The 24,934-nt window shown below is 52.1% G+C and overlaps 1 protein-coding gene across 9 annotated transcripts in view; it reads left to right on the forward strand.

Annotated features, from left to right (window-relative positions):
• The first annotated feature begins 492 nt into the window (after positions 1 to 492).
• The window catches only part of mef2d (myocyte enhancer factor 2d), a 78,490-nt gene continuing 54,048 nt past the window's right edge, over positions 493 to 24,934 (forward strand). For all 9 annotated transcript variants that reach the window (XM_088904940.1, XM_088904942.1, XM_088904939.1 and 6 more), the window contains exon 1: positions 493 to 670. The gene's annotated coding sequence lies outside the window, so the exon portion shown is untranslated. The remainder of the gene's footprint in view (positions 671 to 24,934) is intronic.

Below are 24,934 nucleotides of genomic sequence, written 5' to 3' on the forward strand. Positions count from 1 at the left end.
TAACAGCGCTGGGCCACGGACATACGCTGTGTGCATATTTATGTCATGTTGCGAGATGATAAAAGGATCATTGGTGTTGTATTTGGCTGTTCATTTTTTACTGTAGATTATTTTACAAACCAAAAAGTAAACCGGTTATGAAAAAATATATATTTAAATTAACTGAGGTGAAGAGGATCAGTACCCATAAAGAGGAAGAATCGTACTGTTGGTGTTTAAAAATGTAAGGCGGAAAAAAAAGGGCCTGTACCTTTAATAGAGACATTTCCTTCCAAATAATCCAAGCAAATCTAATTGACAAGGCGGAGGGATACACACTCGTCAGTCAAACTTGAACAACCCCCCCCCCCTCGCGTTTACACAAACAACCTACCCTTTCTGCCCGCGTCTCATTGGCCGCGCCGCGCCAGCCGCCGTCCGCGATTGGCCAACGGACACGCCACTCAGGACAAGAGGGCCATCCAGGTTAGATTGCACGACACTTTCTACATTGTATCATTTGACTGAACTAAATAGTTACCTTGTACAGCCAAGAGGGGGGAAAAAAAGAGGACGGAGGCTTTTTTTTAAAACAAAACAAAACGACGTCGTTTATTAATTGATACTTTTTTATCGTAAAGGAAATAGCGCTACCCGTTGTGCCTCGCAGCTGTGGAAAAGCCATTCTCGGGTGAGTGAGACGTTAAATTCCTTCCTCTGGCGTTTTTGACGTCCGCACAGTTGCTGCTGCTGCTGTGGTTGTTTTTGTTTTGCCCCACGAATGTCGGTTCGCTTCTTGCTCCCCTTTTCACAAGTTTGTCGTGCTCAGCCGGTGCGATCCGGCCCCCGGAGCGGGTCCGGACACCGTCGGTTTTGCTGTTTACTCCGGCTTTTTCCGTGCCCGGTCTGTGGTCCTCCTGTCGAAGCGGTTGCTATAATAATGGCTGTCGGCGATCCCCTCCACCCCTCTCCAGTCTCCCAGGGAGGCTTTGGGAAACAAAGATGGGTTTGAGACCCATTTCTGCGTGTTCGCCTTGTCCTCCAACCCCGAGAACATTGCGTGGGGGGGTGTTTTTTCCCCCCCTGCTCTTCTGGGGGCGATCCGCGCTCCGTGTCGTCGTCAGGGCCAGCCGTCGTGACAGGAGCTGTCAAGCCCCGGCTGAAGCTGTCAGCGTGGATTTGGTCGCGCTGTGGAGACGAACATGTTCATTTCCGTGGCACGTTTTCTAGTTGATGTGTTGTTGTTGTTGTTTTTTTTTACGACAGGGTGGTATTTTCCTGAAATAAGAGTTGAACGCCTCTCCAAAATAACATTCGCGCGTGTGTGTGTGTGTGTGGGGGGGGGTTATTAGGAAAATGGTTCGTGTGCTGTATTATTTACTTGCATAGAAAGAAATGAATGTTTTGAGAAGCTTAAAATGAGGGATCGCTCCTCAGAAGGGTATGCCTGAAAAGTGGGCTGGCACTGATCAAAACAACAGTTGGCAGTACTAGAACAAGCGTCTTTTTTTTTTTTTTTTGCCATTCGCGTAGGATAGCTAACTCTCCCGCCGCCCGGGTTGTACCGTCACCATTAGACGACCTCTCGGCGGCGGACTGGAGTTGACGAACAAAAGCTCCGTTTTCGTCACGAAAGCGCCGGCCGGATCCGTTTTCGGGAAAGAAATGCGGGCGGCTCTCTGGCGGACACAGGCGCCGAGTCCCGCACTGCGTGTGGAGCCAGTCTGTGGGGTGGCCGTGGTTGGGACGGCGGCCCCCCGACTCGCCCGACCGTTATTTTTAGGGAGGTTTGTATCGACCGACCTACCGCCGAACCCAGCACACGCGCTGTACCGTGCCGCGAGCCGCTGCGTGTCTGCGTGCTGCTGCTGACGACGTCACTTCTTCTGAGGGTGCCCGAGCCCTCTTTTCCTGCGCGTGCGGCTGTACCCTGCCCCCAGACCGCCTTGTTGAGGGTGCGAGGGGGTCTGTGTGGAGGAGTTGGGGTACGGGGATATGGGGGACGCCCTTAACGCGGCGATTGTGGGAGCTCCGTCTGCGAGGGCCCCGTCCCGACGTGAAGGAAACAAGGCGTCACACGTTTTGTGTTGACATGGAGTCTCGTTGCCGCCCGCCCCCTCCGCCAAAAAAAGTCAATTCTCTCTCTTTTTTCCCTTCCTCTCCTCAAGTAACGCCGTGTTTGGTAAAAAAATAATAATCTCCATCAGTATTATCATTATTACTGTTAATCAATACTTACCCCCCCCCCCCCCACACACACACACACACACCATTGACGTTGAAGTGGCTGTGACGCCAGGGATACTGTACTGTACAGTAGAGAGAAAATATCAAACCCGCTGGTCACCATAGAAACACAGAAGTGTGAACTCTTCTTGTCGAATCTGCCCCAGAAGGACCATCGCGGCAAAGGGAAAATGAAGCTTTAAAAAATGTTCGCCATGTTTAATTTGATTTCCCAGGTGAAAGGAACACGTTAAACACGGGATCCGTTTTGAAACGTGTCCGTCTCGTTGCTGTAGATTTCGGACTTCGCAAAAGCACAACAGATCGTCCGGCCCGCCCGCCACATTTGGAAGGCAAAGCAGATTTTGAGTCCGAATCTCTAGTTGGAAGCTGGGTCATCGCTTTAGTGCAGTCTCGGTTCTGGTCCTGGGACCCGCACACATGCTGGGATTCGCTGCTGCTGGGCCCTGTATTTAATCAAACTGCTGAAAGTGGCTGGAGATGTTTAATTATGAAATGACGTACTGTAGTTAAGAACTTAAAAATATACAAATGAGAGGAGTCATTTGTAGCCATTAGCAGTTATTTGATCCATGTATCTCAAGCCAAAGTATTGGCTTTAACCACTTGGCTGGGCAGCGTGTTCCACACTCCCACAACTCTTTGTGTAAAAAAAAAAAAGAAAAGGTTCTTGGCTTTAACTTCTACAAAGTTTCCACTTGTGTCCTCTGGTTAAACAACTCCCCACACCTTAGGTGCTGAAACAAAGTTCATCCTGTTTTTCGTTCAGTGAGGGGTCAGGGCAGCGGCCATGCTGGGGCTCAAATCAGAGCAGTGCAGACCTGTGAAAGGAGTGTGATGGGCAAACCTGAGCTGTGTCCGACCTGACGCCCCGGCCGTGAGACTCCACTGCCCGCGGTTGTACGTTTCGGTTGTAGAGGCCGTTCACCTGCAGCCTGTGAGCTCACACCGCCCCGCTCCCCCTGCGTTTATCCCTGTCAGTCCTGCCCTGGGCTTGTGACCCAGTCCTGCCAGCGCAACACTGAATTTCCCTTTCGGTCCCGCAGAGCCACGCCGGCTCCTGGTTTTACTCCATCCTGGACTCGGTTCGGACCGAGTTCCGACGGAGCGGTGTTGTGAAATGGTGTTTTGTGTCCTGCGCTGTTGTCGCATCTGCTGTAGGTTGAGGGGCTCTTGTTGTGCAAGACAAATGAAGACGGGCTAAATCAACTCTTCACGACTTGATTAATCAGCTGGTCCTTTCACCCCGCCAAGCACTCTGTGGCCAAGTGTTGTGAAGGGCACTGCACCTGATAAAACGATTGATTGATTTAATGGCTCTGTTAGCCAGTTAGCCAGTTCTGTACTTGCTGAGGCTGACGCGTTGGCTGTTAAACCTGGTGCACTGTGGCTCTCCAGGGCCGGAGGCGAGTGGAGCTGCTCTCTGACCTGCTGGCTGAACCTCCTGTGACTTCGTTGCAGTGAAGTTCGTTATTTCCCAGTGAGACCCTCGCTGCAGAAACTGTAAAAGGGCTCGGAAGCGCGCAGCGTGTCCGCACCGCCAGAATCAATGCAGACCTCTCAAAACTGACGCATAACTGCTTTTAGTGCAAGGTTGTCTTAACCCTGCTTCTGGAAACCACAGGTTTCTTGGATAACCATTAAATTGTTCATTTCTCCACGTTTGGAACAATTTCATTCTGATCAGATAAGCAGGTGGTAAACTGAGCGATTTAGCGGTCATCTGGAGAATAATTCACAGTACCCTTCAACCCTCAAGGACCAGAGTTGCCTTAATTGAGCACACCTGCTGTTTTTTTTTGTTCCAATTGAGTGCTGTTACATGATTGAACCCAAAATTGACCTAATAGGATTAAGTTGAACTCCTTGTTTTCAGTTCCTACAGATCAGAGGCAGACCTATTGTGTTTCACAAGTAATTTACAAAGCTCAGATTATTTGGGGGGGGGGGAATTCTTGTTGCAAAGGTTGCGGTCAGAATCAAGGAGCTTATAACTCCATTAAGGATTCAATTAAGTGAATCAGTTTAATTGATTGTTAGCTTTCACGTGTTCCCAATATTCTGGAAACACGACTGGGGCTCTCCAGGGCTGGCGTTGGAGGCTATCTTCAGGGTCGATGATCTGTGCTCAAGGGAGCTTGTTAACATCTTCTGATTAAGCAGAACTTTGACTAGAACAAAATCCAGAAGATCATAGTGGCTTTTCTGGACCAGAGAAGCTCTCTTTACTAATCTTCTGATGTGAGATTAGAGCTTGCAGCTGGACCTGTGATCAACCTACGGGAAGATGTTTGGGGTATTCTGACGCAGGGGTGTTCAGTCAATATCACTGTTGGCTCGTCAGCCAAGCACAGTGTCCAGTGTCCAGTGTCCAGTGTCCAGTGTCCAGTGTCCAGTGTCCAGTGTCCAGTGTCCAGTGTCCAGTGATCCCTCTCCTCTCTTCTGCGCCTTTGTCCAGGTCAAGTTAATCTCAACACCTCTGAATGGCAGCACATAAGAGGAACTGTAATCGTTGATTATCGCTTGGCAGTACTAAAATAAATATACCACTAAGCATGATGCTGTTATTTTTGTATATTTTGTATTGGCACTATTTCTTAATTTTGTAGCTAGCCATATTGCAGATTTGGTGGTTGCCCTGTTCTAAGTCTTCTTGATTTACTTGAGCTGTTTGCAAGGCATCTGACCATCTGATCAGTGGAACCTTTGGTCGACAATGAGAAACTAAACCAGCTATGCAATTCTGCTTGGTCTGTACATTCATTTAATTCAGTTTAGAGGTAACATGCAGGGCCTGTTCTGTGTCAAAGTGATTGATTGATCTGGTGTTGGCTGGCATCCCTAAGTGGGATTCTCAGGGCCAGGTTTGGGAACGCTGACCACATAATACTCTCCCTCCTGGTCCTCAGGGACTCCAGTGTCTGCTGGCGTTTTCCCTGCCGGTCTCTCAGTCACCAGTGTGAACTGGTGTGTCTGTCCCATGTCGGCTTGCTCATCCTCTGCACTCGGGCCTGGGTTTTAGAAACACTCCAGCTCAAGTAGATTGCTCCCAATAGTGAGTCCCCACAACTTACTGTAACCTGCTATTAAAATGGCTTTGCTCTCTTACACCTGACCTACAAAGCCGGTCACCGAAACAGGCCCGCTGTTAACTGTGATGTACAGGCACAGGTGGGAATGACACACTGTTAGACACTCCCACGCGGAGTGTTTTGCCTTCTGCTGAAGTCCAGTTGGTCCCATTTCAGCTGACAATGAACTCCCGAATTATTACAGGGCTGGTGCTGATTTCACTTCCTGTTCATCTTTTTTTTTAAGAGCTGAAACCAAATTTTGAAAAACAAAATAACCCTCAGAGAGAAATCAGTGAGCCTGCGATGAGGGGCTCTGCTGGTGCAAAAGACGCAGGGGTCCTCCCCCCCCCCCCCGCCTTGTACTCGGGCTGCCTTCCTGTGACTCAGCTCTTCAGCCTAAATAAGGGAGCGGTCAGGAGCTGGCCTGCCTGTCCCCTAGCCTTACGCAAACCTGGCACGAGCAGCGCTTTTCACAGCTCGAGGGGCTTGATTCTCAATCCGGTCACGGAGCGGAGGAGCGGGTCTGACTCCCGTTGCATAGCAGGCTGCTCCATTCCGGGTTTTAGCCGGCTGTAAGCCCTTACGCACGGCAAGGCGAGTCCAGGATCCCGATCCGTCACGCGTCTTACTCCATTTTTGTCACATGTCTGCTTCGGCAGACGTTTGAATTTAAAATACTTATTATATATGTGGTAGTTGTGGGTCATCTAAAGGTCAAAGGGTGTGTGTTCGACCTCAGGACCGGATCAGCCCGTTGTCAGTCTTTTCTTCTTAGTGAAGTGCGTGTAAGCAAGTAGGCTGCGCTGTTGTTAACTGTTCGTTCAATTCCAGAAAAGAGAGTTCGTTTACGCGTGCTTATCGAAAGTTACCACAGTATGGTTTACTTGGTCGATTACATTTTGTGTAGAGTTTGGCCAGACCTGAAATGGATTTCACTGCTGGGCAACGGGAGTCTCGTTTCCCTGCCATCGCTGCTCACGCCTCCTGCTGTGCCGTTAGTGGGCGGCTGGGCAAGGTTGCTCTTTCCCACGGGACCAGTGTTTAATCCTGCGTGCCGAAGCAGCAGTCGGACCCGCGCCGTTAGCAGACGGCTCTCGGTACGCTGCCTCCTGGTTTCCAGGCCTGCCGGAGTGTCTTGTGGGGAGACGACACAGGTAAACGCCTCTTGGTCGAGGGAGTGGGTCAGCGCCAGGGGCCCCCGCGGTTCTGGTTCTGACTCACCCCTCCCGGGTCCTTCTCCTTTCGGGCGCGAGGCTGTTACCTGGCCGGGTCGGCCGGCGCTGGCTCTAGCAGCCAGAAACAGGGAAGTGCACAAGGGGACGAGGAAGCTGGGGGCAGGGAAGAGAATTAACAATAATTCCTTACGCTTGTACAGCTCTTTCCCTGGACACTCCCCTCAAAGCGCTTTATCCCCTCCTCCACCACCAGTGTGCAGCCCCACCTGGATGATGCGCCAGTCCGCTCCCCACACACCAGCTCTCAGTGGGGAGGAGAGCAGAGTGATGAAGCCAGTTCAGAGATGGGGATTATTAGGAGGCCATGATGGGTAAAGACCAGGGGGGAATTTGACCAGAATACCAGGGTAACACCCCTACTCTTTTTGAGAAACCCTTTTAATATCCTGGGATTTTCAGGAATGTCACTGGTTTCCCAGATAAATCGGTCTGTTCTGCCCAACTGCCCCTTTGCGTTTCCTGACACGGTGAGCAGGCGGCCCCCTCTCCCTCACCGTGCTCTGCTCGGCTCTCCGGTTCCACATGACCGCCATGTGTGCAGCATGGCACATAGCGTCAGGAGCAGAAGGACACCATGGGCCAGAGATCCGAGGAATGGCAGCCCCAGAGGCGACGGTGTAGAGGAGCGGTCAGGGCTCTGGGGGCTCAGATTACCAGTGGGGCGCTGCTGTTGAGCCTCTGAGCAGGGATCTTCACCCCCCCCCCCCCGGCTGCAGTCAAATCCCCAGCTGTATAAACAGGTGCCAATGTAAGTCGCTTTGGATAAAAGCTCCTGCCAAATAAATACCACGAATCAAAACCAAACTCCGAATTCCTGCGCGAGTCGCGGCCCGGGCTGGGAGCTGGTCGTGATCCTGTCCGGGACACGGCCCGTGTTCCGAGATCGCCTGGCGATCCGACTCCCCCCACCCCGGGATGGGTGAACGTGATTGCCTGCCTCCCCTCCCCCCCCCCCCCCTGAGTCCTGCGTGAGCTGCTGCCTGCTTGGTTTTGTTTTCCGAGTCCGGGTGACTCAGAGCCGATCGTGACCCGCGCTTTCCCGCTGAGACCGAGCTGAAGCACAGCCCCCCCCCTCTCCCCCCCGCCACCGGCGAGTCCTCTCAACGCAAAAACACAAAAACAGTTTTTTTCCCCCAGGTTAACAGCCCTTTCTTTTAACCCTTCGTTTCCCCTGACAGCTGTCATCAGCCCCATCAGGGAAGGAGCTGTGGGGTAGATCGGTCTAGTCTGGCCCACGTATTTTATAGCAAAGTCCACACTCGAGCTTGGGGACCCCCTCAGAGCAGGGCTAGCCCCCAGCTTTCTCCGCACGCAGTGGCCTGAGAGCCCTGCAGGTGTCGCTGTAGCTCAGAGAGGCGTCTCCACTGATCGGGGGGCGCAGACCTGGGGGCTTTTGCAAGTCCTTTGCAGTTAGCGGCTGGGTGAGACCTGAAATCACCGCTGATCGACCTCTGCTCCACGTGATGAGATCCGTTAAGCTGTTAACACCAGAGGCTGAAAGAAAACGACAGGGAAGGCCGGGGGTGACTGTTAAAGTCCTCTGGAACCTGGACAGGAGGCTGTAGATTTGTGAGGAATCAATGGATTTTTTTTTTCCCTTGCGGTTTAACCATCAGGTTGTTCCAGCTGTGAAATTTTTAATTAATGTTGCTCTGGCCTGGTGTGGTCGGAGCTGAAGCCTGAAAAGACACTTCGTTCATCTCCTGTCTCTGTCTGTATAGCCGCGAGAGTCCTGTTTCCTGAGACCCGTCTCTCCCCACAGTGAGGTGCTGAGTATTTGATCCAGAGCCCAGCAGCTGTGTGTTGGTCTGTCGCCTGCAGGAGGGGTCTTCTGGACCTCTCCCTACAGGAAGTCTGAATGCTTGTAATGTCATAAGAACCTGACCTGCACGCCCTATACAACAGATAGGTGGAGCTCAGCAAGATGGAGTGGTATTGGCTGTGGAGGAGCTGTGCTGGTAGTTGGCTCTCATGTAGAGAGATGGAATTGTTTGTAACATTTGGGTCTAGCTCTGTACTAAGGAAAACCTTCTGTTGCGAGGTTACACAACACATCTTTGAATTGAATTGACATCTTAGGTCTTGAATTTGGAACTCGAGGACGGAAGATGACCGATTAGGCTGATTGGAGTGAACATAACTGATCCGAGGATCTCATCCATCCCGTTTTCCGAAGGAAACCAGCTTCAGCATCCTGGTTGGGTAGCCTGTTCCAGTCTCCCGCCACCCTTTGTGTAAAGATGTGCCTCCTGGTCTGGATTTCTGAATGCACCCTTAGTTTCCACTTGAGTCGTCGGTCTTGTGTTGTGGCAGGGGTGGGCCGCTCAAGCCCTCAGGGATGAGGGCTGCACGTAGCCCAGGCACTTTTCTGGGAGTGAACGATTCGAAAAAGATTGTTGCTTTGGCTTGCTATCCCAATCTAAATGAAGATCAAGGGCCAAATGAAAACCAGAGGGGCACTGAAAGACTGAAACAGAGCTGCCCTTTGCTAAAATAAGGAATCCTTACCCTTAAATAAAAGCATTGGCTCCATTTCAGCTGCTTTTAAACTCCAGGATGACTTCAGGGGAAAAAGAGGAACTTAAGGCATTTCATGCAGCTAGCAGCTAGCAGACTTTCTCAGCCTCTCTTCATGTGTGAGCGGATGCCTGCTGCTACAGTGCTGACTAGGCATCTCCAGTATCGGTCCTGGAGAGCCCCAGTCCAGCAGGTCTGGAAGGTCACCTTTAAATCCCCAGTTTCTAAAGCCCCACAGTGACCAATTAAGCAGGTTATCTGATCAATTAAGTTATTTGGGGATCTCTCAGGACTCTTCGGCCCTGCAGTGCTAGAGTTCTCTTGGTGACACAGGCTACTTCATCAGCAGCTTCCCAGAGACGGGTGACCTGGATGAGACTGGGCGGGGGCTGGCGTCTTCAAGAGTGCAGCAGGGGGTCAGGGGGTCAGGGGGTCGGCGGGTGGCCCAGCCTCTCCCCCTTGTCCCCTGCCCTGCCTGCTCCGCTTCGCTGCTGAGCACGTCCTGGGTTTCTGGGTCTCGCCTGGAGAGCCGCCACACAATTCCAAAAAAACACAGATGGCTGGGAATGGCGTCAAGGAATCGGGGATCGGGGAGGGGGGTGATCAGGTGAAAAGCGTACTCCTGTCCGGAACGTCACTGACTTTGAAACTGCTTTTTCATTCTCTTTTGTGAGTTTGGTTACCGATTTTAATCTGGTCAGTGGAAAAATAATAATAACAGTTTAAGAATTCCTTGCGTGCGAAGCGCTCTTTTAACCCCAAAGTGCAGGAAGCATGCTTCATCGAACGGCCCTTCTCGCCGGATTTTGCAGGCTCGCGTGATACAGGATCACGATGAGCGTGTCCGACAGGGGGGCAGTGCGGAGATCATGCTGGGGTCCGCAGGGCCCTGTGCTGAAGTCCTGGGGGCGGGCACGGCTGCTGAGCGCTTGGGTGAGGGTCCTCAAGAGAGAGCGCAGGCTGAGAATAATCGCCCGGACTCAGACTGGCAGAGACCGCACTGGGGTGAGCCCTGCCAGGAGTTTGGGAGGGAGAGGCTCATCACACTGGCACAGGAAGGAGGTTTGGGTGGCCATCACAGGGACTGTAGTTAAACCAGAGCCTCGGACTGCCCTTCAGCCGGGAACCCGGTATTTAAACTGCTCTTTGCAGAGAAGGGGCGTCTCTCTTCATGTGTCTTGTGAGCCCTCCTGTCCAAGCCCTAAAGATGCTTGGACAGGGATATATATGGATTTAGGTGTTGGCTGCAAAAAGGCTGAAAATCAAGCTGTCTTTTCTTCCTCACATGAGATCTGTACCCGAGGAAAATAGACAAGGAGGAACGTGGGCCTGGAGGCAGCAAGGGGAGGACTGCTCAAACGGGCCCCATTCAGCTGCTCTCCATGCTCCAGGCTGCAGGAGTCTCCCCCTCCTCAGCCCCAGCCGATGCGCGAGTAGGCAGAGCCCTGTCCTGTCCTCTGGCAGCTGTGATCTGCGCCACCGAGAACCAGTTTTGCTAAGGCTTTAGTTGTGGGCAAGTTGTGGGCTCCCAAGCCCGTCTACATTACTATGGGTCACAGGGCCTTCTCCTGCTGCACTCCAGAGCTCTGGAATTCTGTCCCTAAGGCTATCGGAGAGCCATCTTCCCAGAAAGCTTTCAGATCCAGACTCAAAACCTTCTTCTTCAGAAGGGCTTTTACTTTTATTGAGCTGGTCCTGCGTCTGCTGCCCCTTTGCTTTCCTACTGTATGCTCAACCCTTATTGTAACTGAGTAATTCTGCTGTCTCCTCGCATTGTTTTTTTCTTCTCTGTAAGGCGTTTTGAGAAGCCACTTTTAAAGGTGCTGTATAAAAAAATATAAAAAAGTGTATTATTATAATGTGATTGTCCAGAAGTTGGGAAATCCAAGTCAGCATGGAAAATATCGGCCGTGGGTCCTTCAGAGCCTGTTTGTAAAGCTGGTAAAATGAAGCTTTTATAACCTTTTATTAGGAATTAATTCTTTTAAGATTAGGACTGTAAGAGCAGGTGAAGAACTGCAGCCTATTCATGGATGGATGTAAGACTCTAGATGCACAGCAGTTTGAGCTGGGTTCCGGGTTTTCCCATTTTCCTCCTCTCAGTTGCTATTAGCTAATTAATGTGATCTCATCCAGACGTTTCCATGTGATCATTCGAGAATCCCCTTCAACCGCATGGCTGGGCAGCTTGTTCCAGCCTCCCGCCACACTTGGTGCAAAGTGGAGCCTCCTGTCTTAAATGCATTTCCTGCTCGTTTCCATTTGTGTCACCAAGGCCCAAGACCTTTGTGCCTTGCAAATGAGCCACACACTTCAAGGATCTTAGTGCTTCTGGATAAGCAGAGGTGGGTTTAAGGTAACTGTTGGGTGGAGGTGAAGTACATATCTGCATTTTCACTTTGTTTCACTGATTGTACTCAGAACATGTCAGTCCCAAAGCCATGAGCCTGACAGCACTGTGGAGCTCAGAGTCTGTTTGCCATCCTGACCTCCCTGCACCCACACAGCTGGGTACACCTCATCAGATCTTGTACATCTCCAATCCTGAAACGCACAGTGGGTTTCGACAGTGCGTCTAGCCTGTATAGCAAAGCAGAACCCCCCCCCCCCACACACACACACACAATCCCCCACCCCTCCCCCCCAGCGCCCGGTAGAGTGATGCATTTCTGCGATAAGACCAGCCTGCCCGTGCGGTTCAGAGCCCTCCTGTCACAGTTTAATCTCTGATTGCTTCCTGCCTGCTCAGGTACAAACAAACCCTGCGAGGGGGGTGGGGGTTAACTCAGTCACCTCACAGGCTCTCCTGAAAATCCCCCCCCCCCCCCCACCCCCCCCACCCCCTTCTGCTATCTGCCTGACTGCGTGCCTGTGCTCTGATGTACCTGTCCTCCCGCCAAGGACTGCTCCGAGACGCACATGGCCCGAGAGCTCAGCTGCTGGCAGATTGATGGCACAGCTTGCTGGGGGCGGGGGCTGCTGACGGGCCAGCGCGGCTGGTGATCGGTCCGAACGGGCTGGAGCCGCGCGGGTCACTGAGCGGGCTCAGTTGGACAAAGTCAAGTCTTTCACTCGCCCGGCGCCTTGCGTGCTGCTGGAGTCTGGGGACAAGCTGGAGTCAATATCTGAGCTCATGGGAAAAGCTTGATTTGGATTGATTTTGCTTTCTCTTTTATGTTGAGTGTTTGATTTTGAATGGATGATTATTTTTGTTGGACATAACTAATTGGGAGTAGGCAATCGGGTAGCCCCAGGCTGCAATATCAGCACTGATTGGAGGAGGGGAGCGTCCCTCACTGGTGGCACCACCCCAGGCTAGATTATCAGTGCTGATTGGAGGAGGGGAGTGTCCCTCACAGGGCAGAACCGCCCCATACAGTAGAACGAGCGCTGATTGGAGGAGGGAAGGATCCTGTAATGGAACACTGGTCACAGTCTACTAGTGACACAGTCACGGTAACATGATCCAGCCTCAACCTGCAGCCAGAGAGGTCTTTCAGCCAGATCGCCCGTATTAGTGTCGTTGTTTGACCCAGTTCCACCTGTGTTATGGAGGATCTCAGAGAGCACGTTTGTAAACCCCCAACACTCTTAACGTACAGAACAGCTTCCATTTTTCTGCTTGCCTTCCTGCACAGATATTTGAGGTGTCTGTTATAGAAGAAGAGGAGGTGTTGCACAAGGGGGTGATTAGCGATTGCAGCAAGTTGCTGGCAGGCGCCGAACACACCCCACTTTTATCTTAAATAACGGCAAGGCAAACTTGCCTGTGATCCAGACCGCTCCTTTAGGAAGTTATGCGTCAGTCTAAAAATACACAGTTCACACGACTCAGTTTATCCAAACAGGCTCTGGTGACGCAGAAAGAGAGCCGAACAACCGAAAGATCGCTCTAAATAGCTTGCCGGTGAAGAGAAAAATAACCGGACTCTTTTTCGGGTGGGCGGGTGGGCGGGTGGCTGTGCGTTTATGGATTTAGTAAATGAAAGGCGTGAATGCCACATCCAGGCTATTTCTGTCCCGGATTACAGTTTGTCCAAGAGTGTGTAGAAAACTCTCCACCTCCAGTTTTTTTTCTGTTCCTGGGATTTCCGCTGCTGGAAGGTTGGAGGCCGTTGTGTGCTTGGGGCTGATCCAGATTAAGACTCTTGTCCTGATGTGGGGGAAAACGAGTATCTGTCAGTTGTACAGCCCCCGAATGGCCATTGGCGCTGCTTCTCATGGGAGGGCAGTGACCTACATACTGGGAGCGCTGGCTGGGCCTTGGCCCTCAATTCACTACACAGGGGAGCCCAAAACCAGGGCTCCAGGTGGTTTTATTTTTTTCTGCTGACCTTTCTGCCTTTGGATTTATCAATGCTGGCTACACTTTTTTTTGTAATCTCTTAACCGGCAGCGCAGGAGCAACACGGGCACTCTCTCTCTCTCTTGCATTGAGGTCAGATCAGTCATCCGGCTTCGCTGCAAAACTGCTTACATGGACAAGGTGCTGCTCCTCGAAATTGTCGGAATGCGCCCGTTCGGTTCGGACCGCCTCCCCCTGCTGGGCAAGAGGAGAAGCCGAGCCCAGTCGGGCTCCCGGCCCTCCTTTGCCATCGGAGCAGGCAGGTGCCTTCCGGGCTGCCGGGGTTGTCCTGTGCAGCCGGGGGCAGATGTGCCGTCTCCTCGGGCTGCTCCCCTTGTTCTGAGGACACGTGCTCGTTGCCGATTTGTGAGTGAGGATAATCCGCTTTGCACGAGCTGGCACTGTCTTTGTGAGAGCCTGCTCCACACTGGGAGCGCGCGTGTGTGCGTGTGTGTGTGCGCTGGGCTGTGCTGTGTTGCCATGTGTTATCGCACCCCAGCCCCTGGGACGGCCGAGCATCCTTGCTCAGTGACTCGTCTCCATGGCAACGTCTCCCCTAATGCTGGAGAGGTGAGTGTGTGTTGGCGGGGATGGAGGAGGGGGGCAGGGTGTGGTTGACGGTCCTAGGTCAGGGTGGGTACAGGAGGCTAAACGCAGTGCTTGGCGCAGCTGTGTGTCAGAAAGCTCTCCTTGCTTTCCTGCCATCCTGTGAGACGCTGCTTGCTGGATTGCTGTTAGAGTGGATATTGCCCTTTTATTCTATTTTGAGGTCTGGGTTGCTGATTTTACCAAATCAGTGAAATAATTAAGAATAAGTACAATTTAAGAATTGCATGTGTGTAGTGTGGAATAATTAAGAATAAGTACAGTTTAAGAATTCCATGTGTGTAGTGTGGAATAATTAAGAATAAGTACAGTTTAAGAATGCATTGCATTTGTGTAGCGGGTTTCATGCTGCAGGGTTTTATGCACTGAAAGGGGCTCACTTCCTCCATCACTGGAGTGCAGCATGTAGCCACCATTCTGCCCCAGCAGTCCCAGCGCACAGACATGAGAAGCTGTGGCATCAAGGGCAAACTGTAGGTGGGCAACAGTGAGCAGAAGCAGAATGTCCAACAGCACCACACAGGTCATCGGTTTTAAAAGTCTGGTCCGGAGGGAAGAGGCGTCTACCAACACTTTAACACCGAGGTTACGACCGCAGCGTGGTTTTCCTCGGTGGTCTCCCCTCGCAGTAAAACAACGGATGTCGCTGTGCTGCAGTGCATGTCGGTAGCTGATGCGGTGAGCGCCGACACTGCCAGGATCGAGCGCTGGTGTTGATCGCTGCCACCTCCTCCGTGTGTCCTTGGACCCGAGGCGCTAGTGTTTAACTTGCCATTGTGAGCACAGCTGAGCTCTTCCAGTGCATTTGATACCGCTCGGTAAAAGGACACCTGTTGTTTATCCTCTATGGATCAAACACAAATTGTAAAACGGAGGAAGCACAAACACTGCAGTGGTTCCCGACGCCGGCCTGCAGAGCCAGATACAGACTCTTCTTTAAGAAAACAGTTATCTCTTCCACGTTGAGTGCCAATTGCACAGTTTACACCTTGGTATGTTTAGGATATTGTAATCTTTTAGGCCCTGTAGCAGTCTGCGGTCCTCTCTTGTAGGAACGCCAACAAGGAAGCAGAAGAGCAGATCCACTGGCTTTAACCTTGCACAGCTTGAGGCATGCAGAAGCTGGAGTGACAAGAGTGTGTAGGTTGTAGGTCGCAGGGCATAGGTGAGCATGTGCCCGTGCCCAAGGGGCAGCCAGAGGGGGGATGAGCGTGTTGGTATGACAGGGCCAGCCAGTCAGCAGTGCTAATGATGGTGGTGCTGTGCCATCGTCTTCCCATCAGCCCTGGCTTGGCCTTGGCCGCAGCACAGCTGAAACAGCAGACAAGAGAGCTGGGCTCTGTAACATTACACCCTCCGACTCCCCCCCTCTCGCTCAGTGCCGCTGTCTTATTCTGTCTGTCTCTCTTTTTCTTGTGCTGTGCCTCGCTCTCTTTCACCCTGTCACTCCTGGTCAGTCTCTTTCTCTCTGTCTTTTGGTGGTTTTCTGTTGCTCTCTGTCTCTATTTCAGCCTCTTTCTCTCCCTGTACCTCTCCCTCCCTGACTGACAGTTTCTCTCTCTCTTTGTCTTGTACTTCCTCTCCTTCTCTCAAGCTGCCCCCCTCACTGGAACCCCCTTTCTTTTCCTCCCTTTACCGATATTGCTACCCCAATAGCAGCCATGGTCGGGCAGCCAGCAGTACAAGACCGTGCACAAAATGGAGCACGCACAAACACGCCAGATCTAGGCAGCTTTGAGCAACCTGAGGCTCTGGTCACACTTTGTGTCGTCTCCTTTTCAGATCCTGGTGTGTTTGGGTTACTGCTATACCTTCCGCTTCGACTGTCTATGTGGGAATAATTCCAAAGTTCAAGAGAAAAAAAAAAAGATAAAAACACACAGATTTTCTATTTCTGGTTGCCTCTCCCATCCCCACTCGCCTGTCATCTGCTTTGAGAATTCACGTTCACGTCCAATCTGAGCAGGAAAGAAAGATCTGCTGTTTGACTCACAGTACAGTGTGGGGGCCAGCAGGAAGTGGAGTAGCAGGCGGGAGCAGATGCTACTGGGCCCACAGTTTCTTTAACACCTAAATGTAAAGCCGCGTACACTGAGAATGCCAGACCCAGCTGTTCACGGCTGAGTGAAGTGTTCTGTAACCCCGCCTAGCTGTCGCAGAAAAGGACATGCTCTCTGCTGTGGGACAGACACACAGACCTTCGATATTGAGCACTTGGCTTGTAAATTGATCCCTCACAGGGGATTGTATGTGTGGTGCTGCTCTAGGGCCAAATCTGAGCAAAAATCAATGAGGCTTATTTCACTATGGAGTGCTTGCTAGAGTGCCTGTCCAATGGTGGCAGTGGTGGAATGAGCTACTGTACCTCTCTCCCAGTCCCTCAGCTCTCACCACTAACTCCACACTGCCTCTCTCTCTCAGCTCTCACCACTAACCCCACACCGCCTCCCTCTGTCTCTCCCAGTGCCTCAGCTCTCACCACTAACCCCACACTGCCTCCCTCCGTCTCTCCTAGTGCCTCAGCTCTCACCACTAACCCCACACCGCCTCCCTCTGTCTCTCCCAGTGCCTCAGCTCTCACCACTAACCCCACACTGCCTCCCTCTGTCTCTCCCAGTGCCTCAGCTCTCACCACTAACCCCACACTGCCTCCCTGTCACACATGTTTGCAAACCTAGGGTTGAAGTACCAGGCTCAGAGGAGGAGTGGAAAGACTTATTGTTTCACTCCTGGCTTCCCTGGAGGATTAGAGCTACTGTTTGTATTATTTAAATGGTTATTACATTACAGCTGTGGCCCTCCAGGCTTGGTGCCTTTCATTGCTGTTGTCTGGGACAGGCTGTGTGCCAGGTGGAGACACAGTGGGCAGGACACGCATGTTTTCTCTCGCTGCCTGTAAACAGAGATGCCCAGCTCTGTTCCTCAAGGTCCTCTGTCCAGAAGGTTTTCTAATCATCTTTGAGTCTCCAGCTTCGTGAGAGCATGGAAAGGCTTGAAGTTGTTCCTTTAAGTAAATAATGAAATTACAAGAAACCCTCTGGCCCTCCGGAGGAAGGGAGCTGTGCCCCCCTGTGTTAGATATTAAACTCAGGGGCAAGTCCCCCACTGGGCAGTAGTTTGATCTGTTCCAGGTTTTTGGAGCTGCAAGTCATTGTCCAGATTTTGGTGATAAAGTGGAGAGGCAGCTTGAAATGAAGTTTTTGACCCCCCTGTTGTGAAAATGTGCTCCAAGTAAACACCCTTGCTGGCTGTTTTTAAGGCCAGTGTGTGGCGTTAATATTTTTCCTCAGAACACGGCACCCAGCAAAATCATGACTATTTTTATATTTCATGTTCACTTTCCCTCGATTAGAAGTCCACTGGGGAGTGGACTTGAGCTCCGATCTCTCTCCTGAACTCCATTCCCAGCCCAACAAGCTGGAGCTGTCTTGCATTTTGGGAATGTTGCACCTAAATGTCTGTGTTCCTCCTGCTGCTGTCCCTGTCTGGTCGAGACTGACCTGTGCTGACCGCTTCTGTGTTGTAGGAAAATTCACTGTGATCCACTGGATCTGCTTCAGACTTGGACTTTGGGGCAATGGAAGTTTAGCTCATTGAGCGTTGCTACACTTGTTGGCCACGTATTGTCTCTTTATGACTGAAACAGCTTTTTAAGTGCTAGTGCGTGACTGATACCTGTGGAATACAGGCACATGGAACCATGGGGTATGCATTTGCTCTTTATTGGTGACAATGGGTGATAAGTACTATATAAGTAATATAGAGTGTGGATTACAATAAATATTAATGAATAAAAATAAAGGGATGCCTAAATCTTCAGTCCCAATTGATAACCATGCAACTTACTCAAAGTTACAGCATAGTTAAAACTGTTAACTGCTTTGGTATTAATCCATCCGTTTTCTAACTGCTGAGTCCAGGTCCAGAATTGAACCCGGGGCCCCAGCGCTGTGAGGCAGTAGTGCTCACCACTGCTCCACTGTGCCTTCCTCTCCTATTAGTCATGTGTTTCATAACAATAATGCTCAGGAATGATGAGTAATCACGGGGTTGCATTTGAGATCATACTTTCATGTCTGTATTTTATGTAATATTATGGAACGCTCTCCCTCTGTTACAGCTGTCTTATTAGAACTTGTTGCTTCAGCGTTAGCCAGTGTGTCCTCATGAAGGCTTTGTATTTGAATTGAAATATCTCTCTCTGTGTATTCTGTAAGTTGGGTGTGCACCCCTCCGTCCCCAGTGGGACACTGGCCTCTGTCCTTGCTGGGATGGGTTCTTGTGGGATCCTGGCCTCTCTCCTTGCTGGACGGGTTCTTGTGGGACAGACGCTGGCCTCTCTCCTTGCTGGGACGGGTTCTTGTGGGACAGACGCTGGCCTCTCTCCTTGCTGGGACAGGTTCTTGTGGGACAGATGCTGGCCTCTCTCCTTGCTGGGATGGGTTCTTGTGGGACAGACGCTGGCCTCTCTCCTTGCTGGGACGGGTTCTTGTGGGACAGACGCAGGCCTCTCTCCTTGCTGGGACGGGTTCTTGAGGGACAGACGCTGGCCTCTCTCCTTGCTGGGACGGGTTCTTGTGGGACAGACGCTGGCCTCTCTCCTTGCTGGGACGGGTTCTTCTGGGACAGACGCTGGCCTCTCTCCTTGCTTGGACGGGTTCTTGAGGGACAGACGCTGGCCTCTCTCCTTGCTGGGACGGGTTCTTGTGGGACAGACGCTGGCCTCTCTCCTTGCTGGGACGGGTTCTTGTGGGACAGACGCTGGCCTCTCTCCTTGCTGGGACGGGTTCTTGCGGGACGCTGGCAGCCCCTCAGCCTCTCTCCCGCGCCCGCGGCCGGCCGCCCCAGCTGGCGTTTTCACTTCTGCTTTCTCCCCGGCCGCGGGGGGAAGTGGCTCAGGAGTGTGAAACCATAGCCAACGGCCGGCCAGCCTCCGCCCCCTCGCCCCCTCGCCTGGCGAGGCTCTCGCTGGCTCTCCTGACCCCTGACCTTCTGCGGCGGTCCCCGGAGGGCCGCTGTGCGCATCTCTTCTTCCTGTCCCACGCCTCCTCTCTCCCTCCTCTTCGCTGTGGTGGCGGCTGTGGCGGGCATGCTCTGCACTGCCCCAGCAAACAAAGAAGCAGAACTGTAACCAGCTGCATCAAGCAAGCTCAAATTCTCCATCGCCTGCCACCCTCCAGCATCCCTGCACTAGAGCCCTGGCTCAGGGCAAAGGCCTCCATGATAAATGAACGAGCCCATCCTTGACGCACTGTGTGCGCAGGGCATTTTCAGGCTCCCTGTGCTCTTTGGAGAATCTTTTCAGCAGCCTTGCTAAAGAGAACCACTTCCAAACCCTGTTAATACTCATCACCGTCTTCCCTCCCCTCTTGTCCTGTCTCAGTTTGTTTAAGATTGTTTTCTGCAGCCCCGTGAGGGCTCTGCCCTCGTTGGCTGTAAAGCTTTTTTTTCCCCCTTGCGATTAAGATTCATTTCAACGGCTTGTCACCCTGTCTTGACTCTGCAGCCACTCTGGGGGTCAGAAGAGCTAATGTAGGCTTGTCCCTTGTCAACATGTTTGCTTTTCGCTTCAACAAAACCCCAGAGTTTCCATCTAAAGTTTTCCTTGAAAGTCTGTTCATTTCAATCCGTTCACCGCGATTTCCAGCTTGATCTCCTGCGTTCTGAACGCTCAAGACATCGCTGTGATGCATTGATTAAACAAGTTCCATTAGGCTGTTCCCGAGAAAAACTCAAGCCTTCAATCTGCTGCTGTGGCAGACGGGACAGACTACCATTTTATCCTGAAGAGCTTCTATTGAAAATCAAAACAGCCACCCGTTTAAAGGGCATGGCCTTGAACAGGTGATTGTCCAAGTCCCAGGTCGGATAACACCGTAAACAAGCAGCAGGGTCACCTTCAGCAGAGCGGAGCAGGGAGAGCTTTGAAAGGGTCTGGCCGTGGTGGCTGCGCTGAGAATTTCGGGAAGAGAGCGAGCCTGGGAATTCTTGAGGAAGGGGCGTGGGATCAGGGCAAGTCGCTGCTACCAGGACCTTGCTGTTGCTGCCTTCGGCTTGCAGGAGGACTTTATGCTGTACTCAACCCCCAGCCGCTTCCAGAGAGCCTTGACCTGTTCTTGTGCAGATCTGACTAACACGAACAGCTGAAAATTGGCTAAAGACTTTAAAGTCTGCCTCATTGGGCGCCTCGTAGCTTGTAAAATCCACAGATCTCGGCAAGGCTTGTTCTTAAAGGATCCCAGGGAATCTTACTTTAACAGCCCAGCCTGGGCAGCTGGTTCCAGGCCCCCACCACTCTTTGTGTAGTGTCGGCATTAGGTTTTGATCTTTGTTTTTTTTTACATTTTGTTTTGATTGATTTTCCTAAGGCTTGTTTGTTTTACACGTAGGGCCTTGTAAAGCTTTTAACCCCCGGAGTGGCCACATTAAGAGTTTTCCCGGTAGAGTAATCCCTGCAAAACCCTCAGCAGAGAAACAGAAAAAGGGACGATAGTGTCCTAAGCGTAATGTGGTGAAGTGCAGAACGACAGGAAAGCAGCAGTTGAGCAGGGGCTCCAGCGAGTAACAGGTGTACTTGGAGGAGGTGGGTGGTGTGTGTGTGGGTGGGTGTGGAGAGGAGAGGGGGGGTAAACACTGTCCCCTCCCCCACCCCCCCCTGCACCTGTAGCCTGTCAGCTGTTTGAAGCCCGTTAAAAGTGTCAGCTGTTTCTGAGCCACTGTCTGAGAGATAGATGGGGAGGGCTGTTGTGTGTGCGTGCGTGTGTGTGTGTGTGGGGGCTGCTTGACTGAACATCAGACAGCCCCAGGGATTGCTGTACACAAACCCACAACGTTCAGTCTCCTCGGGCTTGGACCCGTGAAGCTCCCAGCTGGGATTGTGTGTAATCAGCCAGTCATTCCAGTATTTGTTCTAAGGCTGCTGGGAAGGGTGGGGGGGGGCGCAGATGGCACGAGACTGTGGCGCTGCTCTTCGAACAGTGCTGGTAGGGCAAGACCAAGGCCGTTCCTGTCTTGTTGACATTTTAATAATTTAATTTATTGGATTATGTTGGAGTCACAATGTTATCTTATCTGTTGTTTCTTTATTAACCCAGTGTAAAGCCTGTATCCAATTCACAGTAAGATGCCCTGGATCATATAAACCGCGGGGCAGTCAGATGTCATTGGCTGCTGTAAGGGCTGGGGTCATGAGAGCACAAGAACTGAGAACGGCTACAGACGAGAGGAGCCCATTCGGGCTGTCCAGTCCGGTTGGTGGTTAATCGTTGATTGATCCCAGTCTCATCCAGCCGTTTCTTGAAAGAAACCAGGGTATCGGTTTCAGCGACATGGCTGGGCAGCTTGTTCCACACTCCCACCACCCTTTGCGCAAAGAAGCGCCTCTCTTTCGAGGTTTTAAATGCACTTCCTGGCGGTTTCTACTTGTGCTTCACTGTTCATCACGGGGTTCATCACAGGGTGCTAGCCCCTAATCACCCCCCTTTTGCCAGTATCACCAGGGATCTGCGGCTCTGTCCACACAAAGCCAAGCCCGAACGCTCAATGTTTTGTTTTACTATGCTGTCAGCAGAAGAGTATCGTTGACCGGAGTTTTGTGCCTGGGTACAGGCATTCCCTGACCCACACCACATGTCTGTGCACATCTGCTCTCTCCAGGTAAGGGGAACAGGCCTGCTGTTCCCTCTTTCTCACAGACCCTGAAGTGACCAACTGCTCTCGCCCTGCTCCTTCACCGGTATAAACACAAGGTTCATTCGGGGGCATTGCAGCGACGACCAGTTCTGCCCTTTCTGAGATAGAGCTCTTCCACGTTTTAATCCCTTCTTGGCTCTTAATCAGCTTTTGCATTTGCAGCATCGGGCCACAGGAAGAGACGGTCCCTGTGATAAAGCAGCATTGTCAGTGTCCGAGAGCTCGGGGAGCTGGTAGGGGGGAAGGTTTTTCGTGCTGCGCAGGGTTTTGAAGCCTATTGTGTGAGTAAGGTGTCACTTTCTGCAATGGCAAATGCAGTGGAGGGCATCGCAGAGCAATCCGAGCAGCAGAGTGGGAGATGGTGTGAGCCTTCCCCTCTGCCCAGCGTGGCGCAACATTGGTCTCTACAAACAATGAGCCGTATCCTGTTGCATCAGGCGGGGCCACTCAATCAGAGCGTGATACACCGGCAATCACTGCCACGCTGCCTGTGCGTTTCACAAGGGCCTGCTGGATGGGAACTCCTGGGCAGGGGTCAGGGGGCGGGGGGGAAGAACTTTGCTGCTGCGCAGGGTTTTGAAGCCTGTGACGGAGCAAGTTGGGTGCCCTCCACAAGGTAAATGCAGCGGAGGGCAGTTCAGTCCTGGAAATCTGGAAAGCTGAAAAGCTCGCCCGACATCCCCTGGGTCCGATGGGGCAGGAGCGTTCGATCCAGTATTCCAGATTTCCCGTCGAGGAGTCTCCTCTGCCCTTGCCGAGAAGCCAGTCTGGCAAGAGTGCTGAAAAGCGAATCTGGAAGAAGTGGCTTAGCCTGATCTTGGAAGAGTACACTGTGCATGGTGAGGCGCTAAGAGTACATTTATTCTTTCTTTGACGGACAACATGCAGGAGTCTTCACATGAGAAAATGCTGCTCATTTGGGTTTGTCCCAGAGAACGCGTACCCCGTGTTCGCGGGAACAGAAAGCATTGTACCCACCTGGGATTTGAACCCACAACCCCGTAATCAGGAGCCCGACCCTGCTGCTGCTGACAGACACATGGAGCTCTAAAATTTGCGCTACGAGTTTGCAAGTCTGCAGCCCCCAGAGGCCTGAGACAGATCAGAGTGTTCTTCTTCGGCATTTGTACTCTCGACTCCTTGTATTCGGGTAGTGCAAGAGCACCGCAGAGCCCAGGGTTTCCTCCCAGCCCGCCTCGAGCCCAGCAGTGTGGAGAGCTCAGCTGACTGCTCGCTCGCTCACCCCTGACCTTTACAGCAGGGAGGTTAGGGTTACTGGGTGTACATGGTACTTTAACCCCACCCCACAACTGTTATGCAGGTTTTGCATGGTACGTTTCTTTGCTCTGAACTTTTTCAGTGGTTAAAGCGCAGTGCACGCTGTAAGAGTGAGCCTGAAGTGTTTGTACGGTGGGACAGTATGGGGTAGAGGCAAATCTACCAGCAGTAAACATTCACTAGGGCTAATTCTACTCTCTTGGCTTGCACCTGGGTCTTTCCTGTGTAGCTACTGAAAAGCCCGATGCACTAAGAGAGTACCATGGCTGTTTTCAAGAGACCCTGGCGGTAGCTCCGACCCTGCTGCACTGGGAGATGTTGCACTTCAGCTGAGTTTAGTCAAAGCTCTTCATCCGCACCACCCTCTCCCCTGCCCAGAAAAAGCCAGCCGCTTGTGTGCAGCGAATCTGAACGTAGGAGCGTTCAGAGAACAGCGTGCAGACTGCAGGGTGCTCAGCTGGGGCGGCAGAGACCAGCCATCGGCGGCCGCTTGGAACCGACTGCGGTGTCGATTTTAAAGGAAGAGAGAGTTACTGGTAGACACATCGTATCTCCCCGTGGTGTTTGACAGGCTAGTCTATTTCACCACCAGTTTATTATTTGGCTTTTCTAGGCAAACAAATAGGGATCTTATTCAATTTTTTTAGTTTTTACCAGGTAATGGCTCAGAGGGTTTGCACTGGAGCAGCTGAAGAGCTGCCATTTCGTTTCACCTGTCCCTCTGTGCAGAGTTATTTCGACTCGGGCTACGTATCCAGGGCATGGCAATGGCTTTTTGCTCTCTTTCCCAGCAGTGGAACCGGGCCCTAGTCTGTCCTCCTTGTCAAGGTGTGTCAGGGGGCACCAGAGACCAGTGTGGGCAAGGGTATAGTGCATCTCTTCCCAAGCACAGTACGTCCCACTTCTTCAAGAGGGGTCTTTGTTTGGCGTTTGTGGGAAAGGAAGGAGACCCTCGAGGAGAAATCGGGCACTGACCCCGGCTAGAAGCCACTCCACTGAAAGGGTGATGTCGCCCTCACCTGGACAGAGAACGGACATTTCTCCCCAGCCGTGGCCGGTTTCCTCCAGGGTGGGAGTGCTGGCGACAGGGAAATGAGTCAGGCAGCCATAGTTGCCCTCCTGCCCCAGTGTTTGTTTTGCGGGCGGCCTATCCACTGTACAGGGGACCCCGTTCTGTGGTGGCGGGCTCTCTGGTGGCAGTTTTCCCCTGTGAAAGTGAAACCGCTCTGCGATTACAGCGCAGTGGTCTCGAGCAGCATGGTCCTGGAGGAACAAGGTCGTCTCTGGGTTTTGCTCCAGCTGAGTCCGCGATCGCAGCTTGATCGGTTTCACTTCTCTGTTCTGGGACGGATTTGTGAATTTGCTTTCGGTTCCTGAGAGGTCAGGGCTTTGGAAGGGATGTCAACCCTGTACCCATGTCGGAGTTCCAGGACCGCCCTCCCTCAGGTGTGTTGAGAAATGTAGCCACACGGATCTCTGGAGTAGCGGAAGACTCGCGTTGTGGGCGTGTCTGATACAGAGTCGCTCCCACCAGTGTCTGTTCATCATCGGTGGATCAATACGTCAGAGCTGTGTAGCCAGAATTAACGGACAGCAGGTTGAGGAGAGGCCGCGTGAAGTCCTGTGTGCTGCTGTTGTTGGAGTCGGGTATTTTTGACAGTCTAGAACAGCCCTGATTCGGCTGGGAGCCACTGATCCGGAGCGCCTGAGTCAGCGGGGGCTGTTAGTTTATGACAGGAGCGGTGATCTGCTGTCGGCTTCAGGACTGGCGTGATGATAGACCAGTGCTGCTGGCTGTGCTTTAGGGGCGATGGTAGGTTTTGATGGCCTGGATAGCGAAGGCTTGGTCTGTGTCTGATCTTCACAGGGTCCCATTTGAAATTCCTTAAGCTTTAAGGGTGCATGAGTTGTGTTCCTTGCTACCATGTATCTGTAGTAGCAAATACCGTGTCTGTGCACGA

Source organism: Atractosteus spatula, chromosome 25 (genome assembly GCF_055471065.1).
Source record: "Atractosteus spatula isolate fAtrSpa1 chromosome 25, fAtrSpa1.hap1, whole genome shotgun sequence".
Lineage (NCBI taxonomy): Eukaryota > Metazoa > Chordata > Actinopteri > Semionotiformes > Lepisosteidae > Atractosteus > Atractosteus spatula.